This window comes from Canis lupus, chromosome X (genome assembly GCF_011100685.1).
Source record: "Canis lupus familiaris isolate Mischka breed German Shepherd chromosome X, alternate assembly UU_Cfam_GSD_1.0, whole genome shotgun sequence".
Classification (NCBI taxonomy): Eukaryota; Metazoa; Chordata; class Mammalia; order Carnivora; family Canidae; genus Canis; species Canis lupus.
The window spans coordinates 1304483-1319210 of record NC_049260.1 but is presented as its reverse complement, the minus strand read 5'-3'; the positions used below and the strand labels follow the sequence as shown (position 1 = coordinate 1319210).

Sequence of the window (14728 nt, the reverse complement as noted above, 5' to 3'; positions counted from 1 at the left end):
GACCAAGGCGATCCTGGTGGCTCTGTTCATCTTCGCCATCCTGCTCATCCTCTACGTGATCCTCTGGTACATCTGCCGCGATGTGGACTGCGACCACGGCATCTGAGCCCCGCGGCGCCCGGGCCCCGCCGCGCTGAGGGCGCCCCGCCCCGAGGGCCGCCGCCGCGCCGGGCATGGGGGCCGCGCGCCCCCCGCCCCGGGCCCCGCCGCGCGCCCGCCGCCGCCTGCAGCTCCGCCACCACCGCCACCGCCACCTCCAGCGCCGCCGCCGGGCCGTGACCTTCAGGATCGGAGCGCCGAGAGCCGGTGAGTGCGCGCGGGCGGGGAGCCGCAACTTCGCCGGGGCGCCGCGCGCGCTGCGGGACCGGCCCCGGGTGGGCGCTGCGCCCCGACTCCCTCCCGGGCAGGCGCCGCCCGCGCCTGGGGTCCGAGGGCGCGCGGGCGCTCCAGCCGCGGGGCCACACCTGCGCCGCGCGCGCTGCCCGGTGCCGGGGCCTCGCCCGAGGGCGCGGGGACCCGGGCGCTCAGTTTCCCCCCCACCCCGGGCAGCCCTGCGCGGCGAGAGCTGCGATTGCAAACAACACTGCACAGATCGGTGGGGAGGTGGGTGCGCCCCACCGAGGAGGCCCCCCACGAGGGGGGTGCGCAGCTCAGGAAGGGGGCTTGCTTTGGAGTCCCCGCACCCCTGCCTACCTCCCCCCACACACACACACACACGACAGACACCAATGGGACCAACGCGAAGCTTCGCCCTCCACCAAGCGCGCCCGAGCAAGTTTGTGACTTAAATAAATAGCTTGTTAGCTAGAGAGAGAGAGAAAAAAGAAAAAAAAAAAATGCCTCCCTTGGAACGCGGGTGTGCACAGAGGACCTGCGAGGAAAAACAGCGCGTTTCAACCGGCTGCCGATGCATGCGTCTGCAGAGACTGGGGTGCCTTCCCGGGGAATCAGGGCGAGCAGGGGGTGTGGGTCCCCCTCTGCTGCACGGGCTGCCTGCACCTCACACGCCCCCCGGGGAGGGGGACCTTGCAAAGCCTGCCCTGTGCCACGCATTCCCCTCATGCTTTTTCCCCTCCACCACTTCCAGCCGCTTGAGGGTTAAGGAGAGCGGAAAAACGCAGAGACTCCTTGTCCCCGGGAACCTTGCGAAGCCCGAAGCGGGGACCAGACTGTCTGATGCGGCGTGTGTGGGGCGGGTAGGATTGGGGCTGGCGCCAGTGTGGTGGTGTTTCTCCTGTAGTTACCGCGGGTGTGCAGACACTGAGTGATTTTGCAACACGGGAGGGCTTGTTTCCAGGATCCAGTGCGGGAGGACGCCGGGGAGGAGGAGGAGGAAGAGGCTGGAAGGCCCATTTCCAACATGAGGAAAGGGATTTGAGAAAGCGCAGAAAGGTTTGCAGAGCCCCCTGCGCACACACCCCTAACGCTGCCACTGGTGCAAGTGCATTATTCGGGGATTCTGGGGAGCTGCCCAGATAGAGCTCCTCCGAGATACAGGGTGCACGTCTACAAGGCCCTGCCCCGAACCCAAAATCTCCCCAGGGACCCCACGCACACCACACACACACACACACACACACACACACACACCCCTCCAGCTCCACTCTCCAAACACCAACTCCGTCCCAAACAACGCCGTGGTAACGGTGCACAGCTATCTGTGAGAGCTTTGGGAGGCAGCCCCGTGCCCCAGGCACCAGGTGAGATTAGGCAGCAAGCGGAGCGTAGACGCTGGAGGACCACCTCCCAGAATGCGGGGGCCTTGGAATGGCTCCCGCAGAGGAGGAAAGGCCACCGGAGCTCCACGCGTCTGCATCCCACGCACAGCACGTGAATCGAGATCCAAAATTATACCCAACACACACACACACACATGCACACAGACACACACCCTGTGGGCTAGTCAGTCGGGGAAAGCAAGGCGACCAACACGACATGGCGTGGGTCTCGGGTGAGCCTCCCCGAGAGGAAATTGTGGTGTGTGTGTGTGTCTCCGTGTGTGTGTCTGTGTGTGTGTGGTGCAGGGGGAGCTGGGTCACTCCCAGGGCACGTCTCGGAGGGACGAGAAAACACAGTTACAATGAAAATAGTCAAAAATTATATAAGTGGCAGCCTCCAGGATTTTTCCATGTGGCCGGGTGGTCGGTCCACTCGGCGAATGATGCGACGCCTGCTGCACACGCAGGAGTTGACGCTCTGCTGACATCCGGTGACTCCCGAGGTCCGTGCACCCTGCCCCTCCGCGGGAGGGTTTTGCTCACACTCCATGTCCATCGCAACAGAGTCGTGTTGATTCGGTTTCCCGGAGAACGCGTCCCCGTCCACGAGGGGCTCCCCGGCCGCACAGGGGGCGCCGTGAACGACTATTGAGCAAAATGTCCCCACGTGAGAGTCATGAGGACATGTGCTGGCAGGGTCATCACTGCCTGAGAACACAGCACGATTCAAATGGCAGAGGCACACGTGGTACTGGAGGCTCCTGCTACAGGAACGGGAGTCCCCACCCTACACGGACCCCCGAGGAGCCCGGGATACACCGACCGGAGCCCTACAGGCCAAAGGGATCAGAATAATTCACATTCCACAGAGCCCCTCTGGGGTCTGCAAACGCCCTTTGCAGGGGGTGGCCCTCTGGGTCTATGTCACCGTCCTGGGAAGAGGCCACCGTGTTGCAAGCATCCCCGACTCCGCTCCAAACCAAGGCAGGTGAAGGCGGTTTCCTGGCCAAGGTCACACAGCTGGGAAGTGCAGGGTCATCCCCGGTCAATGACGGATTTGCACCCGGAGCTTCCGGGCCGGAGACCGGGGCACATTTCTTTCACACGTCAGCCCTCTGTCTGCTTCTGTGCAATTAGTGCCCGGTTCCCCGTCGCGTCCGTCAGGGCTCATTCGGATCCACCGGCCCCCCCGGTGAGCCTCTAGATCGTGCTGACCCCGTGGGTTATCTCGTGCCTAAAAAACAAAAACACAAGGAAATTTCATTTGTTTCAAAAAACACTTCACATCCCTTAAAAATCCGTCTTGGGTCCTGTAACATAAAGCCCGAATCCACGCAGAAGGATGATCCGGGAAAAGCCTAAACAGCGTGTCAAGACAGAAATATCTACAATCTCTCACCTTCCTCATTTTCTAACGGGCAAGCAGACACACGGTGGCTTGCACCACTGCCAAAGAAATAAAATTATAACCAAAAAAAAAAAAAAAACCCTAAAAAACAAAGCCCGGTTTCCCATAAATAACCACGATACCTCATATTTCAGAGCGAGGCCCTCGCGTACAGGACGTGAGGCGGAAAGGGTGTGCTTCCCACAGCGGCCTGCGGTCCTCGCGGCAACCGGGTACACTCATGATCCCGAGGACACGGAGCGGGAACGTGAGGCCACACCACGAGGTTATGTAACTTGCCCGGGATCGCCAGAAAATCGGCGATCGTCTCCAGGCCGCTGAGTGCACGCACGCACGCACGGCCGTGTGCAAGGGGTGTGTACCTGCGTGTGTAAACAAAATCTCACATCCGGGGCCTCTCCCCAAAGTTTTACATTGTGTTTCTGTTGTCAGCCACTGTTTCTCTGTTAAGTGGTTTTTTTAATGGGATACAAACAACCACTTACCATATATTTCTAAGTGTGCACACCCAGGCCTCAGTGGGGAAAAATAAACAACGTTGCACCGATTTCTTCATTAATATGGATAACCAGCATAGGAATGGGGGGGAAAAGATGGAATTCAGGAGGGTGGCCCCAATTTGGAAGCTGATTATTCACATTTAACAATAATATTTCTGTTTTAACTTTTTTTTACGGGTGACAAAATACTGTATATTTCTAAGTAGTGCACACGCAGGTTTTACTGGAAAAAATAGACAAGTTTGCACCAATTTCTTCATTAATATTGATGACCAGCATACAAATGGGGGGGGAAAAGAATGAATTCAATAGTGTGGCCACTTTTTTTAAGCTGCTTATTTGGGTTTAACAATAATATTTCTGTTTTAAGTTGTTTTTTTTTTAATGGATGACACAATAACCACTCACTATATATTTCTAAGTAGTGCAGACGTAGGTTTCGGGGGGAAAAAATAAACAACTTTTCACCCATTTTTTAAAATAATATTGATAACCAACATACAATTGGGAGAAAAAAGAATGAATTCAGGAGTACAGCCAGGATTTGGGAGCTGCTTATTCGGGTTTAGCAATATTTCTCTATTAAGTTATTTTTTTTTATGGATGACAAAGTAACTACTTGGTATATATTTCCAAGAAGTGCACACTCAGGTCTCAGTGGGAAGAAATATACAACTTTGCACCCATTTCTTCATTAATATTGATAACCAGCATACGAATGGGGAGAAAAAGAATGAATTCAGGAGTGTGGCCACGTTTTGTAAGCTGCTTATTTGGGTTTAGCAAAAACATTTCTCTTTTAAGTTTTTTTTTTTTTTTTTTGGTAGATGACAAAATACTGTACATTTCTAAGCAGTCCAGACATGGGTTTCAGTGGAAAAAAATAAACTTTTTACCCATTTCTTTGTTAATATTGATAACCAACGTACAAACGGGGGGAAAAAGAATGAATTCAGGAGTGCGGCCAGGATTTGGAAGCTGCTTATTCGGGTTTAGCAATAATATATATCTTTTAAGTTTTTTTAATGGGTGACAAAACAACTACTTACTACATATTTGTCAGTAGTTCCCCACCAGGTCTCAGCGGCAAAAAATATACAGGTTTTCACCCGTTTCTTCATTAATATTGATAACCAGCCTACGAATGGGGAAAAATAAGAATGAATTCAGGAGCGCAGCCAGGATCTGGAAGCTGCTCATTTGGGTTCAGCAATAATATTTGTCTTTTAAATTTTTTTATAGATGACAAAATAACTGCTTACTATATTTCTAAGTAGTGCACGTCCAGGTCTCAGTGGGAAGAAACACACAACTTTGCATCCATTTCTCCATTAATATTGATCCAGGATGGGGTTATTGTGCAGTTGCTAAACCCGAATCTCATTGCTAAAACTGATAACAAATAGGAAAAAAAAAAAAAAGCCAATGAATTCAAGAGTGTAGCCACATTTGGGAACCTGGCGGTCATGGTCCTGGTGCCAGGGGAAAAAAAAATTGTTTTAGAGCAATGTTGTCTTAATGCTTTATGTTTTTGAAGCCTGAGAATGGGTTTATGAGCGCTGAGTGGATGGACTTTGGATCCTGTGTCGTTGACGGACGGTTCCCGGGACACCTGTCGTGTGGCTCCTGCGGCCTTGCTGCCCTGGAGGGTCTGCAACGGGGCAAAGAGGGGCGTCCTGCGATCCGCCACTTCTTGGGAAGGATCATTAATAGGAAGGAAGAGATTCCATGCGCTTGTGGAGATCAGAGGAAGGGAAGCAGGACACCGGGCATGCAGGAGAGGGCGTGCGTGACGCCAGCAGAGCGGCTGGCTGTCCTTCGGCGGAGAGAACGTCCTCAGTGTTACCATTCAAAGGTCGGGCCCAGGCTGCCCCACACGTGGCCAGGCGGTGCTCGCTTGTGGGGCCGTTGGCTGGGGCGTCACCCGGGGCAGGGGGCGCTCGGGGGCGAACAAGAGAGCGTGCATCCCAGCTCTTAGTCCCCGAAGCCCGCGGCCCACGTATCCCGGGTGCACGTCCCCGAGACACAGGACTCCTTGGCAGAAGCGAACGTTTTAGCATTCAACAGAAGTGACGTTGGGCGATTAAGAACACCCAGGATGTCTGATCTTTGCTTCCAAACCTCTTTTGAGTTAAAAAGAGGAGAAATAAAAAGGAATGCCACTCGGTCGGGGGAGGTGGACAGCTCTCACTCGTGTCTTCTCGCGCCGAGCACTGCGGCCCAGATGCTCACGTTTCGGGGGCTGGGTTGCAGGTGCCTCTTAGAAAGTGGGGGGCAGGAGGGTGATGGCCAGCATGAAGGTGCAGGCCGAGGGGGGCAGCCAGCCCAGATGGGTCGTGTGGGTCACGCGGAGCTGCAAGGGGAACGTGCGACAGCGCGTGGACGTGTACGTGAACGTGGAAGGGTGCCGTCGGGCACGGGAGGCGGGAGGTGCCAGGGAGCCCGCGGCTGCCCATCTTGCCCATCCCCGAGGCCCCGGCAGCAGGAGCGGGAATGCGTCAAGGCTTGCAACGAGCAAAACCATCCCGTGCAACGAGACACACGCCTGGAGGGGACTTGCAGACAGGGGGTCCGTCCGTCCCCACGGGGACTCGCCGGCGCCCGTGCTCCCCGTCTCTGCCACGTGCGGTGGCATCTTTCAAGCCACGCCAGCCCTGCTGAGGCCCCCACACGCACGCGGTGCCTTCCGGGCGGACGCCAGGAGCTTTGGAAAAACCTCAGCCTCGTTGGTCGGAGCCAAGTCCGGGAGGGGAAGGAGTTTGCGAGCCAATTTAATAAATGTGGCTTTTAAGCTCAAAATAGTGTGAGCGTAAGGGGAGGGCTGGGCAGGGCGGGGAGGCCGTTCCAAAAGGCTTCCAAAAATACCGGGCTGCTTTGAATCTGCGGGCGGCCCCGAAGGGAAAGGTCAGCCACACTTGTGCGCAGGCCGGTTGTTCCCTACATTCTCTCCATTCACACTTTCCCTCCGAGTGGGGGCTGGGAGCGAGCGCCGCGGCGGGCTGGGCGCCTCCCGTGGCCCTGACTGTTGGCCGCGACTCTCACGCGAGCCCTGGGGTGAGCCGTCAGCTGGTTGTCCCCGCGCGGGTAGGAGCGCCGCGGTGGGAGCTGTGACCGTGGAGACCCGAGGGCCTGCGGCCAGGGGCCCCCCTGTGTGTCACCCACCCTCGGGCCAGACTCAACCTGGCGTTCCGTGCACCTTTGCCCCCGTGGGACCCAATGCGTGGCGATGGGCCTGAGCCCGGAGGCGATCGTGGAGCATCACTCCCAGAAGACGTGCACCGCCGCCGCCCTGAGTGCCCCTGCCCCACGGAGCGAGTCTCAACAGGATGACCGCATCGGGACGCTCAGCCGCCATCGACGGTGAAGCAGAAAAATTTGGAGACAACAAGCACGACAGGAAAAATCAAGTGCGTCGTAGCGTGGGGAAGATGGGGGGGCACACAGGTGGACGTGTGAGTGTAGACTTTTGCTGCGGGGAACAGGGTGGTAACAAACTGACACAGAGTGGCCACTAACTGGCGCCGAGTAGTAACAAACCGGCACAAAGTGGTAACAAATTGGCACACAAGCTTCCGTCTGAGAACTCGGAGACACGCCCTGAGCACGCTGGGGGATTTGTGTTTGCTCGTGTGCGGTTCATCTGCGAGAAATTCCGTGTGGGCCCACACAGCTGCACGCAGGTGGGCTGAGCAAAACACACACGTGCGCATGCACCTCTCTCATTGTGATTTCTGTCCACCCGGGACCGGCTGCCCTTCCCGGGTGCAGGTACGAGCTGCACACCCTCGGGATTTGTCCAAGCCCACGAACAGACGTGTCCGGGTACGCGGCCACGTGCATTCTAGTGCGTGCCCGTCTCTTGACGCACCGAGTACTGGCAAATCCGCGCTCATCCTTTGCTGAGATTCCTATTTCTTCCCCCGCCCCCCACCATGCATCGGTGACACATTTCTCCGGTATCATGACCCTAATGCCATGTCCCTGTAAACGATTTGGTCATTATTGCGGATTTGCGTGGCACCGTGATTCCAAGAAACACACACATCGCCTTCTTGCAGAACCGACCGACCCTACACACTTTCCTTTGTGTTGATTTATTTTGTTTTAATTTTCTGCTTCTTTTTTTTTTTTTTTTCTTTTCTTTAGGCAGAGCCCCGGATCCTAATGCTCTGGAGAAGCTCACATGTCACTGTGCAAAACAGGAATTAGCGGTTTGAGGTTTTCCTCTGTCCGGGGGTTCTTTCTCTTTTTGTCATATCGTTGCGTTTCTAGGGTGCAGAGCCATGAGGAGGGGCTGTCTTATACCAAAGGAATTATATTTAGGAAATAATTATTCTTCTCCTGGAATAAAAAAGTCCCCTAGGCCGCGTCTCCAGCACTCGGGGTTTTATTTAGTCCAGCGTGCTATAAAGAGAAGCTGCTTCCTCTCCGAGCCGGGTGACCTGTTTTGAAGCCTACATTTCCCCACTCCTGGCGGCATCCCCAGTGGAGGGAACTTCAGCCAACCGCGTCTCTGTCTCCGAACAAAGCAAAAACGAGGGAGGTCCAGATACTAACCTAGAAATCATCTGGGGTGCCCCGTTTAGTCATTAGTTGCGTTCCGGAGTGATGGCTTGTCTGTCGATCCCAGGTGGCGGGCTCACCGGGTAAGGCGGGGCGGGGCCGGCCTTTGACCAAAGCTTCATTTTGTGCGGGATCACCCGTCATTGTCACCCAGGGGCAGTGTGTGTGCGTGTGTGTGCATGTGTGTGCGCGTGTCTTGAACCCTGTTGTTCGCGTGTTTGGACAAAGACAAAACAAAACTCGTGTGCACGTCAGAGGGATGGCAGCACGTGAACCGCGCTTATCTCCTTGGTCCGACGGTTATCTGAGGCCTCTGGGTCCCTATGCAATACTGCACTGAGATAATTTATCAAGAAATCAACGAAACACCCAGTTTGGAGGAAACGGTAGAACTGGGAATTGGGCAGTGGGGCCCCTGCTCCAGTGTTTAGCTCAGTGGAAACCGTGTCTCGTCGCTGCTGCGGTCCGTGGCTTCCAGACTGGAATCGGCACACCCGGGGCGGGGGGGGGGGGGGGGGGGCGGGTGGTGAGGGGGCTGAGAGGAGCCCCCTGCCCGTATGCAACTCAGATGTTCTCAGGAGGAGGATCTTGCCCCAATTTGAGAGGCTGCCCCGATTCTGAGAGGTGCCGTTGAGACAAGGAGGTAACGGGAATAAAGTCAAGGTGCGGGCAGCCGGGTCCCTTACGGAAGTTCTGGAAGAGGATCCATGCTTGCCCCTTGCTGCCATCATTTCAGGATGGCGCAACCATCCCAGGGCCTTCTTCTGGGGACAGCTGGGAGGGGACCAGCTATTCGCAGGGCTTCCTTGAGGGTCAGAGGAGAGGAATCCAACCAAGAACAGGACGGGTGAGAACTCTAGACCTGCTCTGGCTGATACTGTAGCCCGCAGCCGCAGCGGCTACCAAGCACTTGGAGGTGGCTACACCCACCGAGCGCCCCGGGGTTTTAAATTGTGCTGAATTTTAATTGATTCCAGTGCCACTCCTCACGTGGCTTGTGGTCACCACCGAGGCCCCTCTCCTGGTCATGTAGACACCGTCTCCTCCTCGTGTCCTCACGTGGTCGTCCCTCTGTGCATCTCCATGTCCTCATCCCCTCTTCTTATAAGGACCCCAGTCCTATCAGATTAGGATCTATCCCCAGTGGCCTCATTTTGCCTTAATCCCCTCTTTAAAGCCCCCTATATCCCAACAGAGTCCCATTCTGAGGTCCTGGGGGTGAGGGCTTCAATACGTGACTTTTTGAGGGGGACACAATTCAGCCTATAGCAGTCACTTAAAACCTTTGCTGACCTCCTTCCCTGGTCCAGGAGCCGCAATATCTGCCAGATGTGGCTCATATTCCCTGAGTGTAAATTCCCGGTTGGGGAGACGGCAAGGTTATTTGATAATAGCGGTACATTTTGATCCACGCTGGAACAGAAGTCTGGGCAGGCTGCCATGAAACACCTGGTAGACAGACCGCTCAGTCTCTGTGCTACAGAAACATGGAGTTGGAACCCAAGTAGGGCCGGGGCGGGAAGTGGCGGCGAGGTTTCTCAGAGGACATGACCCCCGGTGGAGCCCTGAAGGGCAAAAAGCGGTCCTCCAGAGGGCCTTCCAGGTCGAGAGAGAGCGTGCACACGCACGCAGAGACGCGCATGCTGTGCCCGGGTCGGGAGGCGCTGCAGTAGTTTCTGCTCCACACGTCGTGGTCCGGAAGCCAGTGAGACCTCATCGTCATGCCCCACTTGGGAGCCCCCAGGCCCTGGGTCCGGCTTGGTCCTACAGGTTCAGAACATCCTATCTGGGAAAAACTTTGCGCCACTTTCTGTCCAAAGTGGAGGGGCTCGGGGTCAATGGGCATGAGAGGCACGGGGGTGGGCAGCTGCCTGTCTGGCCAAGTGACCTCAGAGAACATTATCAACCACCTCTACATGTGGTTGTTCTCTACATGTGATATTCCTGGCTGGGGGACGGGCCCATACAACGTGAGTGGGTTTACACATGACCAGAGGATCTGCTTCTTTGATGGATGGTTGCTTTTTGGGGTGGGAACCCCAAAAAAGAGATTAGCAGGGACTGGGAGTGCCCCACTAGGCTACACGGAATGTCTCCTAAGGCTTGAGATGGCCCAGATGGCCAGATCTTGGTTCCACTTGGTCCAACCATATGCAGAATAGAAACAATCCAAGAACGGAAAATTCTATTTATGAAGGTGCATGTCAAGCCCCCTCCTGCCTTTTTTGTGAAGGTAAATCCCAGACTTCTATTTGGGTGTCACTACTTCTAACCTAGTGCCCTTGACCTGCCCTGGGACCCATCCAGGACGCCATATTTCATTAGTTGTCATGTCTCCTTAGGTTCCTCTCGGCTGTGATGCTTCTTCGACAATTTCTTGAGGAATTCCTCATATTCCTTGTTCTTTTTTTTATTTTTTTATTTTTTTTTCATATTCTTTGTTCTTGATGACCTTCACAGCTTTGAGCAGGACTGGTCAGGCTTCTTCTTTTTTTTTTTTTTTTTAAGGATGTCTTCTATGGGGATTTGTCTGAGGTTTTGGCCATGAGCAGACTGGGGTGATTGGTTTCTGAGGGGAGGACCACAGAAATGAAATGCCATTCTGGGCACATTTTATCAAAGGTACCTACTGTCAGCATGACTTACCGCTGTGGGTATTGATCGTCATCATCTGGCTGAGGTTCTATTGGTCCAATTTCTCCTCCTCTTCCCATACCTTTTGGAAGGAAGTCACTGTGTACAGCCCACACTTAAGGATTAGGAGTTTACCTTCTTGAGGGTGGAGGCCCTACGTCAGTTATTTGGAATTCTTCCGCACGGGACATTTGTCTCTTCTCCCTCATTTGTTGGTATGATGCAATCATGCAGGTGCATCGGTATGGGCTCCTGTGGATATTTATTTTACCTGTTGGGTGACAACCCAATGGCATTTCATTTTTATTCTCAAAGTGTCGCAGTGTTGGCCATTGGGCATCTCTTTCGGGGTGGCTTCTGCGTCCCTTTGACATGTCCCCAAACATTTTGGGTTTTGAGCGTCTCCTCGCTTTCTAGGACTACAAGATGCTCCAGGCACATCCTTCGTCTTTCAAGTGTGAGTCCTGGAGCTAGCCAGTTCTCCAGGGAGCCCCGGTTTCTTTGATTTGAGCTTGCGTTAGGAACCAAGATGTGGACACTGGGTGAAGTGGCTTCTCAGTAGCCATGAAGACTGCTCACCTGTTTTTCCTCTTACACATTTGTTTTCTTTCTTTCTCTTTCTGCCTGTTTAGGGCCCCTGAAGGGACGGAGAGCTCCGGTGGCTGTGGAGCCTTTGTTCACCTGTTCTCCAGGTACAAGTCAAGAGGTTATGAGAACATCTCCATCGTGGGCCACCGGCAGGCCAGGACTCCAATGTAGAGGGGTGGATCCCTGGAGGTCACTGCTCAGCCCTTTTCTGGAGACTGCCAACCAGCATGCCATCCCAGCTGCGTTGTGGGGGTGAAGGGTGGGGTGACCACCAGTGAGGGTGAAGGCCACCCCCCTGTCACTCATCTTGCCAAGCCATTACCAGGCGGTCAGGACTCATGGGCAGTGTCTCCTCCGGGGCCATGCTGGCATCTGTAACCTCCACACACCCCAGTGGTCCCATCCAGCCATCCCTGCCCACCCGCCTGGCCCACTCTGTTGTGAAGTTCTCATCAGCCTTCCCCTTGTGCATAGTCGTAACTCACAGGGGCTCCAACGCCCGTAGGGCAGCCCATCGGAAGTGTCTCCTCTTATTCCCGGCTAGAGACGTCCAGAGGACAATCAGCTTCAGATCATACCATCGGTAAGGTAGGTGCAACTGGGGCCTGACACACTTCATCTCAGAAGCAATCCATGCTGTAAAAAAAAAAAAAAAAAAAAGAAAAAAGTACACGAACCGCCCCCAGTGCTTTCTGGCCTCCTCCTGTGTGCAGAGCAAATGCTCAAAGGAAGAGACACAAGGAACTCCCCATCCCCCTTGTTGCCAAGATATCCCAGATATCTTTGTCAGTCTGTTGCAAGGAGAAGGAACCGCGCTCTGGAAGAAACCGAAGTGACCCCGTAAGACACAGACTGGAGATTTTGCACATGGAAGAAGAAGAGAGTTGTGGAAAATTCTAGAAACACGCCTAGCGTTAGTTACATTTGGACTCTCTACAATGCATCAGGCACTTTCTAAATGGCATCATGTGGCAAACGTTGCATTGCCCTCCGTCTGGCAGCCACGAAGGACTTTGAGGTCGTTTTCCTCTGCTTGGTTGAAAACCCGAGGGAAACCAGATGACAATTCAGGTGGGCCCTGCCACGCGGGGCGTGTACGCGTCTCCATGAATGTACTCGGCGGTGTGCAACCCGGCAACGCCCACCCCACCCCCCATCCTGTCCGTATGCACCCTGGTGAGCATTTTATACACTCTCCTCTAACGCTACCATCGTTCTGTCTCGCAGGTGTGATGTATGGCGCCTCCGTGTCGTCCTGTCATAGCTTCCGCCTCCCCACGCGGAGGGAGGCCACAAAGACAAAGCTGAGACATTATGGCTATTCCAGAAAATAAAATATTTTTGAAACCGCACGGCGTAGGTACAGATCTTTGTGTCATTGTGGTAACACAAAGTGTGGCAACCGTGCCCGCCAGCACGGTAGCGCTTGGGACACGCAGAGAGAGGGTTCAGTGTCCCTGCAGACGGGCCAGGGCAGGAAGGCGTTGATCACATGAGGCTGGCATCGTCTAGTCTCTGCGTGCTTTGCAGAATGAGACACCTCCCGAGTGCTTCTGATAGGTGTGAAAGGGTGTTGTTTCTATTAAAACAACCAGGATGAAAAAGCAACGGCAGACACTTGGTTTTGAATTTAACACCAGAGCTCTTCTGAGGTCATCTTCCTAAATGAGGTCAGGTTTCCCCCGTATCTCAGGAGGGTTCAGGAAGCCCCTCACCTCTGGGCCTACAGAACCACGCAGGCCCACTGCCCTCAGTTTTCACGGGGCGAGTGCCTGATTTCTGAGCTGCCCCTCTAGGGGACACATCCCCCCCATTAGACGCAAAGCAGGCCCTCAACGCGACCCAGAACAGGACGGAAACACATAACAAGTGCAATTATAATTGGGTGAGGAAAAAAAAAAAAACTAACGCTTCTGCTTAGAATGCATTCATTTTACTTTTAATCCAGAGAAGGAAAATATGGGAAAAGCTGGGCTAAGAGCTACTTTCTGTATCTACACCCATTCCCAACACAAGGATCCAGTGCTGGGAGGGGCTGGGTGGGGGCATCATGTTCCCTTTGGAAAGGGGGCTTCCTTGATGTGGAGCATGGCTCATGGAAGGCAGCAGGTGACGTGGTCATGAAGTGGCTGCCTCAGTGGTCACCTGGGGGATTTGTCAGGGGCTGAGCCTGGGGGATTTGTCAGGGGCTGAGCGCCCAGGCGCGGGGAGGAAAGGAGTCCTGACGTAGCCAGCCCGGCCCCCATGTTTTGGGATGTGCCCTACAAGACCCCCCGGGAGGCCTAAACGTGGAGAATCCTGAGTGGTGCCAGACATGTCATGACCCTAATGAGTTTCCCCTAATGTCACCGGGTGTGGGAGAAGGTGGGAAGACCCCCTGGGTTGGGGAGTCCTAGCTAAGAGCATGGTCTAGACTCAGGCTTCACCAGCTTGCAGTCAGATTTGAGCATCTCATCACTGGGACCCGATTAGAAAAGTGAAGATGGGGGTGGGTGGGGGATGGGGCAACCGGGCGATGGGCATGAAGGAAGGCACGGGATGCAATGAGACTGGGTTCTATGCAACTGATGAATCACTGACCTCTACTTCTGAAACTAATAATACACTATTAACTAAAGGAATCTAAATATAGAAAAATTTAAATAGATCAAACATTTATTTATTTATTTTTTAGACCAAAATTTTAAAAAGCCCACCAAGATACAATAACAGGAAGCCTACTGTATGTGGCCAGCGTGATAAGCATCTTCATGCACGTAGAATGTCGTTAACGACTACGGTGTACATTCTCCACGTGGGCCAGCGACTGTTATTTTTAACGTTTTCACTTCACCAAGGAACAAAGTTAGGACAAAAAAAAAAAAAAAAAGATGTTTGTGACCTTACGTGAGAGAAGCTTGTTGAATTAAGAGGGCAGGGTTATCTCATTAAGTCACAGGGTGTACGTTTATCCAGGCACGCTGGCTAAGAAGATAAGAATTTACAGTCCTCTCTGAAAACCTTATGTTAGAAAAAGACAAAGGATCGTAGACCTTGTCTAAAAATCTGAGCGGCAAAGGGACGTTTCTCGTTCTAAACGGAAACGGCCCCATCAGAGGCTGCAGTTGTGTTTGCCGTGGCAGCGGTGACGGGATGGGAAGACGGTTGTCTCCGAGATTCGCATGGAAACTCTTGGCTACAATAAATTCAGGACGCGCGCCAAAAGTTGTAGAAATGATGAAGCAAAAAAAAAAAAAAAAAAAAAGAAGGTGATTATTGGTAAGTGTCTGGTGCTCGTCATATTGGTAGTTGCGAGAAAAATGTTTTCAGATCCAAAG

General features: G+C 53.8%; 1 long non-coding RNA gene across 2 annotated transcripts; it reads left to right on the top strand.

The window, feature by feature from the left end:
• The first annotated feature begins 192 nt into the window (after window positions 1-192).
• Window positions 193-12763, top strand: LOC102156672. Of its 2 annotated transcripts, none has more exons than XR_005385886.1 (2): window positions 193-306; window positions 11456-12763. It is a non-coding gene; the product is annotated as an uncharacterized LOC102156672 (long non-coding RNA). The 2 variants fall into 2 exon arrangements; XR_005385887.1 differs by lacking the exon at window positions 193-306 and adding an exon at window positions 9673-9959.
• The last annotated feature ends 1965 nt before the right edge of the window (window positions 12764-14728 follow it).